At 56.6% G+C, this 10,000-nt stretch overlaps 2 non-coding genes and 1 pseudogene across 2 annotated transcripts; all 3 read right to left on the bottom strand.

Moving 5' to 3' along the window:
• LOC124590320 overlaps positions 1 to 2,703 on the bottom strand; it is a 6,181-nt pseudogene extending 3,478 nt beyond the window's left edge.
• Positions 2,704 to 2,891: 188 nt separating this feature from the next.
• Positions 2,892 to 3,046, bottom strand: LOC124590319. The gene has a single exon (XR_006976534.1). It is a non-coding gene; the product is annotated as a 5.8S ribosomal RNA (ribosomal RNA).
• Positions 3,047 to 3,397: 351 nt separating this feature from the next.
• On the bottom strand, positions 3,398 to 5,307 carry LOC124590310. The gene has a single exon (XR_006976525.1). It is a non-coding gene; the product is annotated as a small subunit ribosomal RNA (ribosomal RNA).
• Positions 5,308 to 10,000: the final 4,693 nt, after the last annotated feature.

Here is a 10,000-nt window from a genome sequence, read left to right as displayed (position 1 = left end):
AATGGCGGCCGAAGAGAATCCGCGCACCCGCGCGCCCCCGGAGGAGCACGCTAAGGCGGACGCGGCCTCGCAGCAAGGAAGATCCGTGGGAGGCCAAGGCACGGGACCGAGCTCGGATCCTGCACGCAGGTTGAAGCACCGGGGCACGAACGCCGCGCAGGCGCGCGCATCCTGCACCGCCGGCCAGCACGAGGCCAACCAACGGCGAGAGCAGACCACGCCCGCGCTAAACGCCCGCGCTTACCGGCACCCCTACGGCACTCACCTCGCCCAGGCCCGGCACGTTAGCGCTGACCCACTTCCCGACCAAGCCCGACACGCCCCGATCCTCAGAGCCAATCCTTATCCCGAAGTTACGGATCCAATTTGCCGACTTCCCTTACCTACATTATTCTATCGACTAGAGGCTCTTCACCTTGGAGACCTGCTGCGGATATGGGTACGAACCGGCGCGACACCTCCACGTGGCCCTCTCCCGGATTTTCAAGGTCCGAGGGGAAGATCGGGACACCGCCGCAACTGCGGTGCTCTTCGCGTTCCAAACCCTATCTCCCTGCTAGAGGATTCCAGGGAACTCGAACGCTCATGCAGAAAAGAAAACTCTTCCCCGATCTCCCGACGGCGTCTCCGGGTCCTTTTGGGTTACCCCGACGAGCATCTCTAAAAGAGGGGCCCGACTTGTATCGGTTCCGCTGCCGGGTTCCGGAATAGGAACCGGATTCCCTTTCGCCCAACGGGGGCCAGCACAAAGTGCATCATGCTATGACGGCCCCCATCAACATCGGATTTCTCCTAGGGCTTAGGATCGACTGACTCGTGTGCAACGGCTGTTCACACGAAACCCTTCTCCGCGTCAGCCCTCCAGGGCCTCGCTGGAGTATTTGCTACTACCACCAAGATCTGCACCGACGGCGGCTCCAGGCAGGCTCACGCCCAGACCCTTCTGCGCCCACCGCCGCGACCCTCCTACTCGTCAGGGCTTCGCGGCCGGCCGCAAGGACCGGCCATGACTGCCAGACTGACGGCCGAGTATAGGCACGACGCTTCAGCGCCATCCATTTTCAGGGCTAGTTGCTTCGGCAGGTGAGTTGTTACACACTCCTTAGCGGATTCCGACTTCCATGGCCACCGTCCTGCTGTCTTAAGCAACCAACGCCTTTCATGGTTTCCCATGAGCGTCGATTCGGGCGCCTTAACTCGGCGTTTGGTTCATCCCACAGCGCCAGTTCTGCTTACCAAAAGTGGCCCACTTGGCACTCCGATCCGAGTCGTTTGCTCGCGGCTTCAGCATATCAAGCAAGCCGGAGATCTCACCCATTTAAAGTTTGAGAATAGGTTGAGGTCGTTTCGGCCCCAAGGCCTCTAATCATTCGCTTTACCGGATGAGACTCGTACGAGCACCAGCTATCCTGAGGGAAACTTCGGAGGGAACCAGCTACTAGATGGTTCGATTAGTCTTTCGCCCCTATACCCAGCTCCGACGATCGATTTGCACGTCAGAATCGCTACGGACCTCCATCAGGGTTTCCCCTGACTTCGTCCTGGCCAGGCATAGTTCACCATCTTTCGGGTCCCAACGTGTACGCTCTAGGTGCGCCTCACCTCGCAATGAGGACGAGACGCCCCGGGAGTGCGGAGGCCGCCGCCCCGTGAAGGGCGGGGAAGCCCCATCCTCCCTCGGCCCGCGCAAGGCGAGACCTTCACTTTCATTACGCCTTTAGGTTTCGTACAGCCCAATGACTCGCGCACATGTTAGACTCCTTGGTCCGTGTTTCAAGACGGGTCGTGAAATTGTCCAAAGCTGAAGCGCCGCTGACGGGAGCGATTATTCCGCCCGAGAGCATCCCGAGCCAACAGCGGCGCGGGTCCGGGGCCGGGCCAGGTAGGTCCGTCATCCGGGAAGAACCGCGCGCGCTTGCCGGGAGCCCGAGCGCCCAAAGGGGCGAATCGACTCCTCCAGATATACCGCCGGGCAGCCAGCCAGGACACCGGGGCTCTGCCCAACAGACGCGAACCGAGGCCCGCGGAAGGACAGGCTGCGCACCCGGGCCGTAGGCCGGCACCCAGCGGGTCGCGACGTCCTACTAGGGGAGAAGTGCGGCCCACCGCACACCGGAACGGCCCCACCCCGCGGCGAGTGGAAAGGCAACCGGACACGACCCCGCCGCGGATTGCTCCGCGCGGGCGGCCGGCCCCATCTGCCGAGGGCGGAGGCCAGTGGCCGGATGGGCGTGAATCTCACCCGTTCGACCTTTCGGACTTCTCACGTTTACCCCAGAACGGTTTCACGTACTTTTGAACTCTCTCTTCAAAGTTCTTTTCAACTTTCCCTCACGGTACTTGTTCGCTATCGGTCTCGTGGTCATATTTAGTCTCAGATGGAGTTTACCACCCACTTGGAGCTGCACTCTCAAGCAACCCGACTCGAAGGAGAGGTCCCGCCGACGCTCGCACCGGCCGCTACGGGCCTGGCACCCTCTACGGGCCGTGGCCTCATTCAAGTTGGACTTGGGCTCGGCGCGAGGCGTCGGGGTAGTGGACCCTCCCAAACACCACATGCCACGACAGGCGGCAGCCTGCGGGGTTCGGTGCTGGACTCTTCCCTGTTCGCTCGCCGCTACTGGGGGAATCCTTGTTAGTTTCTTTTCCTCCGCTTAGTAATATGCTTAAATTCAGCGGGTAGTCTCGCCTGCTCTGAGGTCGTTGTACGAGGTGTCGCACGCCACACCGCCAGCCGGCTGTGCACGCTACCGAGTAAGTACCGGTATGCGAACCGCCAGGCGACGGGCGCGCATCGCACGTTTAAGGAGGCGCGGCCGGCCCCACAGGCGGCCGCGACGCTCCCAGGTCTGCGAAGCGGGGCAAACGCCGCGCGCTTCAGTATACGTAGCCGACCCTCAGCCAGACGTGGCCCGGGAACGGAATCCATGGACCGCAATGTGCGTTCGAAACGTCGATGTTCATGTGTCCTGCAGTTCACATGTCGACGCGCAATTTGCTGCGTTCTTCATCGACCCACGAGCCGAGTGATCCACCGTCCTGGGTGATCTTTTCTTAGTTTCCACTGTCTCTTTCAAGACAGTTGCATAGGCGGGACGTAGGCGTGTGGCGGCCCCTGTTCAAGCGTTCTGTGTCCAACAGCCTCACGGCCGATGGGCGTCGTACGGCTCCACACCGGAGCGGACAGGCAGTCGGGCGAACGTCATTCAAAACCGGCGCCAGGCGCCAGGTGCCGCAGGCCAGCCGCTCCAGCGCTTCAGCGCTCGTACCACACAACATTGGCGTTAGTTTTGAGAAGCACGCGTGGTTCCGCACGCGGCGCACGGCTACTGCGAGCCGTACAGGTAGCGTGTTGCGCGACACGACACGCACATCGAAAGACATGCAGTCTAGTCGGTAATGATCCTTCCGCAGGTTCACCTACGGAAACCTTGTTACGACTTTTACTTCCTCTAAATGATCAAGTTTGGTCATCTTTCCGGTAGCATCGGCAACGACAGAGTCAATGCCGCGTACCAGTCCGAAGACCTCACTAAATCATTCAATCGGTAGTAGCGACGGGCGGTGTGTACAAAGGGCAGGGACGTAATCAACGCGAGCTTATGACTCGCGCTTACTGGGAATTCCTCGTTCATGGGGAACAATTGCAAGCCCCAATCCCTAGCACGAAGGAGGTTCAGCGGGTTACCCCGACCTTTCGGCCTAGGAAGACACGCTGATTCCTTCAGTGTAGCGCGCGTGCGGCCCAGAACATCTAAGGGCATCACAGACCTGTTATTGCTCAATCTCGTGCGGCTAGAAGCCGCCTGTCCCTCTAAGAAGAAAAGTAATCGCTGACAGCACGAAGGATGTCACGCGACTAGTTAGCAGGCTAGAGTCTCGTTCGTTATCGGAATTAACCAGACAAATCGCTCCACCAACTAAGAACGGCCATGCACCACCACCCACCGAATCAAGAAAGAGCTATCAATCTGTCAATCCTTCCGGTGTCCGGGCCTGGTGAGGTTTCCCGTGTTGAGTCAAATTAAGCCGCAGGCTCCACTCCTGGTGGTGCCCTTCCGTCAATTCCTTTAAGTTTCAGCTTTGCAACCATACTTCCCCCGGAACCCAAAAGCTTTGGTTTCCCGGAGGCTGCCCGCCGAGTCATCGGAGGAACTGCGGCGGATCGCTGGCTGGCATCGTTTATGGTTAGAACTAGGGCGGTATCTGATCGCCTTCGAACCTCTAACTTTCGTTCTTGATTAATGAAAACATACTTGGCAAATGCTTTCGCTTCTGTTCGTCTTGCGACGATCCAAGAATTTCACCTCTAACGTCGCAATACGAATGCCCCCGCCTGTCCCTATTAATCATTACCTCGGGTTCCGAAAACCAACAAAATAGAACCGAGGTCCTATTCCATTATTCCATGCACACAGTATTCAGGCGGGCTTGCCTGCTTTAAGCACTCTAATTTGTTCAAAGTAAACGTGCCGGCCCACCGAGACACTCACTCAAGAGCACCCTGGTAGGATTGCAACGGGGTCCGCCTCGGGACGCACGAGCACGCACGAGGCGCGTCGCACGCCTTCAGCTCGCCCCACCGGCAGGACGTCCCACGATACATGCCAGTTAAACACCGACGGGCGGTGAACCAACAGCGTGGGACACAAATCCAACTACGAGCTTTTTAACCGCAACAACTTTAATATACGCTATTGGAGCTGGAATTACCGCGGCTGCTGGCACCAGACTTGCCCTCCAATAGATACTCGTTAAAGGATTTAAAGTGTACTCATTCCGATTACGGGGCCTCGGATGAGTCCCGTATCGTTATTTTTCGTCACTACCTCCCCGTGCCGGGAGTGGGTAATTTGCGCGCCTGCTGCCTTCCTTGGATGTGGTAGCCGTTTCTCAGGCTCCCTCTCCGGAATCGAACCCTGATTCCCCGTTACCCGTTACAACCATGGTAGGCGCAGAACCTACCATCGACAGTTGATAAGGCAGACATTTGAAAGATGCGTCGCCGGTACGAGGACCGTGCGATCAGCCCAAAGTTATTCAGAGTCACCAAGGCAAACGGACCGGACGAGCCGACCGATTGGTTTTGATCTAATAAAAGCGTCCCTTCCATCTCTGGTCGGGACTCTGTTTGCATGTATTAGCTCTAGAATTACCACAGTTATCCAAGTAACGTGGGTACGATCTAAGGAACCATAACTGATTTAATGAGCCATTCGCGGTTTCACCTTAATGCGGCTTGTACTGAGACATGCATGGCTTAATCTTTGAGACAAGCATATGACTACTGGCAGGATCAACCAGGGAGCTGCGTCAACTAGAGCTGAGCAGCCGGCCGCCCGGGAGTGTGTCCCGGGGGCCCGCGCGAACACGCAAGCGTCCGCTCAATTATTCTGCAAACAGGAGGAGGCTGAGCTCCCCTGCACAATACACCTCGAAACCCTCTCAGGTCCCGGCGGCGCGCAGCGCCGTCCTAAGTACTTGGTCGGGTTCGAGAGAGGCGCAATCGCCCGGAGTTTGGCGAGTAGACGCTTTAGGTGCGACCACCCGTGCTCCCAACTGAGCTTGCCGCTGCCGACAGAGGCCCGGGAGCGTGCTGTCGTGGCATTGCCGGCGGGAGACAACACGCGCCACCTACGGTGGCCGGCAGCTCCAACGCCAGCGCCACAGAAGGACAAAAGCCCCACTTGGGTGCCGAAGCGAACGCGCCAACACGTCCGCACAGCTGCGATACAAACCACCTGCGAGAACCGCAGAGGCGACCGAGCAGCAGACGGCGTCGCGGCGCCGAGCGCCGGGCGGCGGCGCATCCTCAGCGCACACAGTCCTCAATCGGACCAGCACACTGCAGATGTCCACCGCGCTTCGCACCGGGCCCGCGAGGACCTACTTTGGCCGCACGGCGCCGCGTGCAGGGTGCGCCGGCGCGCAGCTGCGCCGCCTGCCGCCTCCGTCGGCCGGCGCGCCTGCCACTGGCCGCCCCCACCAGCCGGCTGTAGCGCGTGCGCCCACGCACCGCGCGGCCAGCACGCCGGGAGGCCCCCCCTCACCGGCCGGGGACGGTCCCACCCAGCCACCGCCGCGTATCGCTTCACACCCACATGCCATTCACGTTCGTGGGCATGGTGGGTATCGCTGAAACAACCGGTTGGTAGCTCAACCGATCGTCGCCATCACTGATTCACCTCTAGCGAGAACAACCGCACCACAACGGTTTACCAGTTGTTCATTTGCGTAACGTCACCAGCAAACGTAGACGTCCATCGCCATTTGCAAATTCAACGATTGTTGCATGCCTGTGTCAGGTGTCACGACACACTATGTCTGCCCACATACACGCAACAACATGTGCACGCTTCGCGAACACGTGGAAGGTGGCCCCCGTACGTATGCGATGTCCATTGCGCGAACGACTGTCAACCGGCCTCTGTCGCATGTCGCAGATGTGGAACGCAGTGCACCATGCTATCACGGTGAGTGAGAAGAGACGACTACGTCTGACAACACGCGCCACTACATCAACAGACGGCTCATGCTGATCGCCATCCACGGCATACCATACTGCAATCCAGCTCTTATAGGGAGACGACACGTAGCTGAGTGCACAATATTTGGACCGTATGGTTCGCCGTTGTTGGCGCAGTCGTGGTACGGTCACACATGTACCACGATGTATCATTCAGTACATGAGGACCAATGTGCAGTACAGTGTGTGATTTGGACGTACAACATCAGCGGACAGTTGACACAAGCCGTACCACAACGTAGGCTGTGCTTCGCCATGCGAATGCCAATGAACAACTGCGAAGGGCATTGAGCATGTACGTCCTGCTGCCATCCGCATTACAGTGTATAGCTGCAAGGTGTTTAACATGAAGCGATACTCTGGGGACCGGGCAGTGCGGGTAGCAAACTATATTGCGGGGGTTGCAGTTAGGCAACACTACACTAATTTAACGCGTCGTATGACAATTACAGAGCAGGTTAAGGCCCAACGTGTGTTGGGTTAAGGCCCAACGTGTGTTGGGTTAAGGCCCAACGTGTGTTGGGTTAAGGCCCAACGTGTGTTGGGTTAAGGCCCAACGTGTGTTGGGTTAAGGCCCAACGTGTGTTGGGTTAAGGCCCAACGTGTGTTGGGTTAAGGCCCAACGTGTGTTGGGTTAAGGCCCAACGTGTGTTGGGTTAAGGCCCAACGTGTGTTGGGTTAAGGCCCAACGTGTGTTGGGTTAAGGCCCAACGTGTGTTGGGTTAAGGCCCAACGTGTGTTGGGTTAAGGCCCAACGTGTGTTGGGTTAAGGCCCAACGTGTGTTGGGTTAAGGCCCAACGTGTGTTGGGTTAAGGCCCAACGTGTGTTGGGTTAAGGCCCAACGTGTGTTGGGTTAAGGCCCAACGTGTGTTGGGTTAAGGCCCAACGTGTGTTGGGTTAAGGCCCAACGTGTGTTGGGTTAAGGCCCAACGTGTGTTGGGTTAAGGCCCAACGTGTGTTGGGTTAAGGCCCAACGTGTGTTGGGTTAAGGCCCAACGTGTGTTGGGTTAAGGCCCAACGTGTGTTGGGTTAAGGCCCAACGCGGGTTGGGTTAAGGCGCAACGCGGGTTAGGTTAAGGCGCAACGCGGGTTAGGTTAAGGCGCAACGCGGGTTAGGTTAAGGCGCAACGCGGGTTAGGTTAAGGCGCAACGCGGGTTAGGTTAAGGCGCAACGCGGGTTAGGTTAAGGCGCAACGCGGGTTAGGTTAAGGCGCAACGCGGGTTACGTTAAGGCGCAACGCGGGTTACGTTAAGGCGCAACGCGGGTTACGTTAAGGCGCAACGCGGGTTACGTTAAGGCGCAACGCGGGTTACGTTAAGGCGCAATATAGGTTAGGTTAAGGCGCAATATAGGTTAGGTTAAGGCGCAATATAGGTTAGGTTAAGGCGCAATACGGGTTAGGTTAAGGCGCAATACGGGTTAGGTTAAGGCGCAATACGGGTTAGGTTAAGGCGCAATACGGGTTAGGTTAAGGCACAATACGGGTTAGGTTAAGGCACAATACGGGTTAGGTTAAGGCACAATACGGGTTAGGTTAAGGCACAATACGGGTTAGGTTAAGGCACAATACGGGTTAGGTTAAGGCACAATACGGGTTAGGTTAAGGCACAATACGGGTTAGGTTAAGGCACAATACGGGTTAGGTTAAGGCACAATACGGGTTAGGTTAAGGCACAATACGGGTTAGGTTAAGGCACAATACGGGTTAGGTTAAGGCACAATACGGGTTAGGTTAAGGCACAATACGGGTTAGGTTAAGGTACAATACGGGTTAGGTTAAGGTACAATACGGGTTAGGTTAAGGTACAATACGGGTTAGGTTAAGGTACAATACGGGTTAGGTTAAGGTACAATACGGGTTAGGTTAAGGTACAATACGGGTTAGGTTAAGGTACAATACGGGTTAGGTTAAGGTACAATACGGGTTAGGTTAAGGTACAATACGGGTTAGGTTAAGGTACAATACGGGTTAGGTTAAGGTACACATTGTTGTAAGGAAAGGTGTTTTGGGGGGGGGGGGGGGGCCGGTTTGTTGATTGTGATTATCGTAAGTAAATGACTGCGGCATCATCTGATTTGCCACGTCAGGGTGCACCTTTGGCTCATAACAGGCGGCGCTCTGATTCCATGCTTGTGGCAGACCTGTGTCTTTCATTCCTGCCATTGTTTGTGTGGTGTGACAGGAGGCAGTATTGTGATGTTGGGTGCACCCCTGTGTAGGACATGTGTGGGTGTTGGTGGCTTAGCTGAGCAATGGTGGTTGTCGGAAGGGTGAGATATTCTGTTTTGTGAGTGGACCTCCCGGTCTGGTTATGATAGTGTGGATTGTCTAATGTGGCAGAGAGGATGCACTGGGTGTTGTTCCATGCTGGTGCTTACATATTGTCTGTGTGCCTGTTACAGGCAGAGAGTAGTGCGTGATAAGAGTGTCTGGCTGACGTGTGATTGTGAGCAGAGTCTTTCAGCATGTATACGGACAGTTGTATACATTATCTGTATTCTGATGGCTCTATCTATTACTAATCAGCGCCGTGTATACGTTTAATCCGGTTCCAGTCGAAACTATTGTATCTCTGTACATTAGTGACACGGCGAGCCCGCTATGTAGTTACTCGTCTCGGCAGCTTCCACCGGTGTATCGCAAATGATTATAAGGAATCAGTCTAGTCGTCAATACCGATAGTGTGACGTCACATGTCTGGGGTGGGGGACGCTGCGCCCTTCCGGTGGGTCATGGCCTAGGAAGACTCTTCCCACGCAGGGGGGCTTGGACTGTCATTGACTCTTCCGAGTAATATACTTGCCGTACGTTTTTGCGACTGCGAGTGCAACGCTCACCGGTACCGACATGGATGGAGCGCCTCCTAGCTGCCGCTGAGCATCTGCATTCGTACAGAGAGCAACGCGATCGCGTCTGTAGCTCGTACGTGGTACAGCTCGCAGCTCATGTATATGGACAGCGGGAATGTCGCATATTGGACATAACTCTTCATGAAACGCACGTTATAGGGGTGGATTGCACATTGCGAGTGCGAGCAAAGTCCGCCGTTCATCCGCTGGAGTTGCGAGTCGAGCGGTTGGGGTGGGGCACGAACGGGTGCAGGTGGAGTGATTGCCGGTCCACGACTTCGTGCGGCAGAGGCGCTGGCGTTGGGGTGCTGTTGTCGACAGAGGATGCAGGCTTTGTGGGTGGGGTCGAAAGAAGGGCACTGTGGGCCCATGGCTGTCTTAGTCGGCTTGGCGTCTCATAGATGCCGGTATCGTCGTTGCAGGAGGTCATGTTGCGGGAGACCTACAGATGGCGGTGTGTTTTGCGGTGCGCTCGACATGGCGGACGTAGTGTTGTCAGATTCGCATAGATGGAGGTATTGCATGTGGTTTCGCCGTATTTTCATAGATGGCGATACTGTTTTGCCGGCATGGTTGGCGTAGTTCCGTCGGATCCCTGTAGATGGAGGTGCCGTTTCTGGGC

Source organism: Schistocerca americana, unplaced genomic scaffold (genome assembly GCF_021461395.2).
Source record: "Schistocerca americana isolate TAMUIC-IGC-003095 unplaced genomic scaffold, iqSchAmer2.1 HiC_scaffold_755, whole genome shotgun sequence".
NCBI lineage: Eukaryota > Metazoa > Arthropoda > Insecta > Orthoptera > Acrididae > Schistocerca > Schistocerca americana.
Note: the sequence above shows the minus strand (reverse complement) of the source record. Positions and strands in the feature narration are given on the sequence as shown.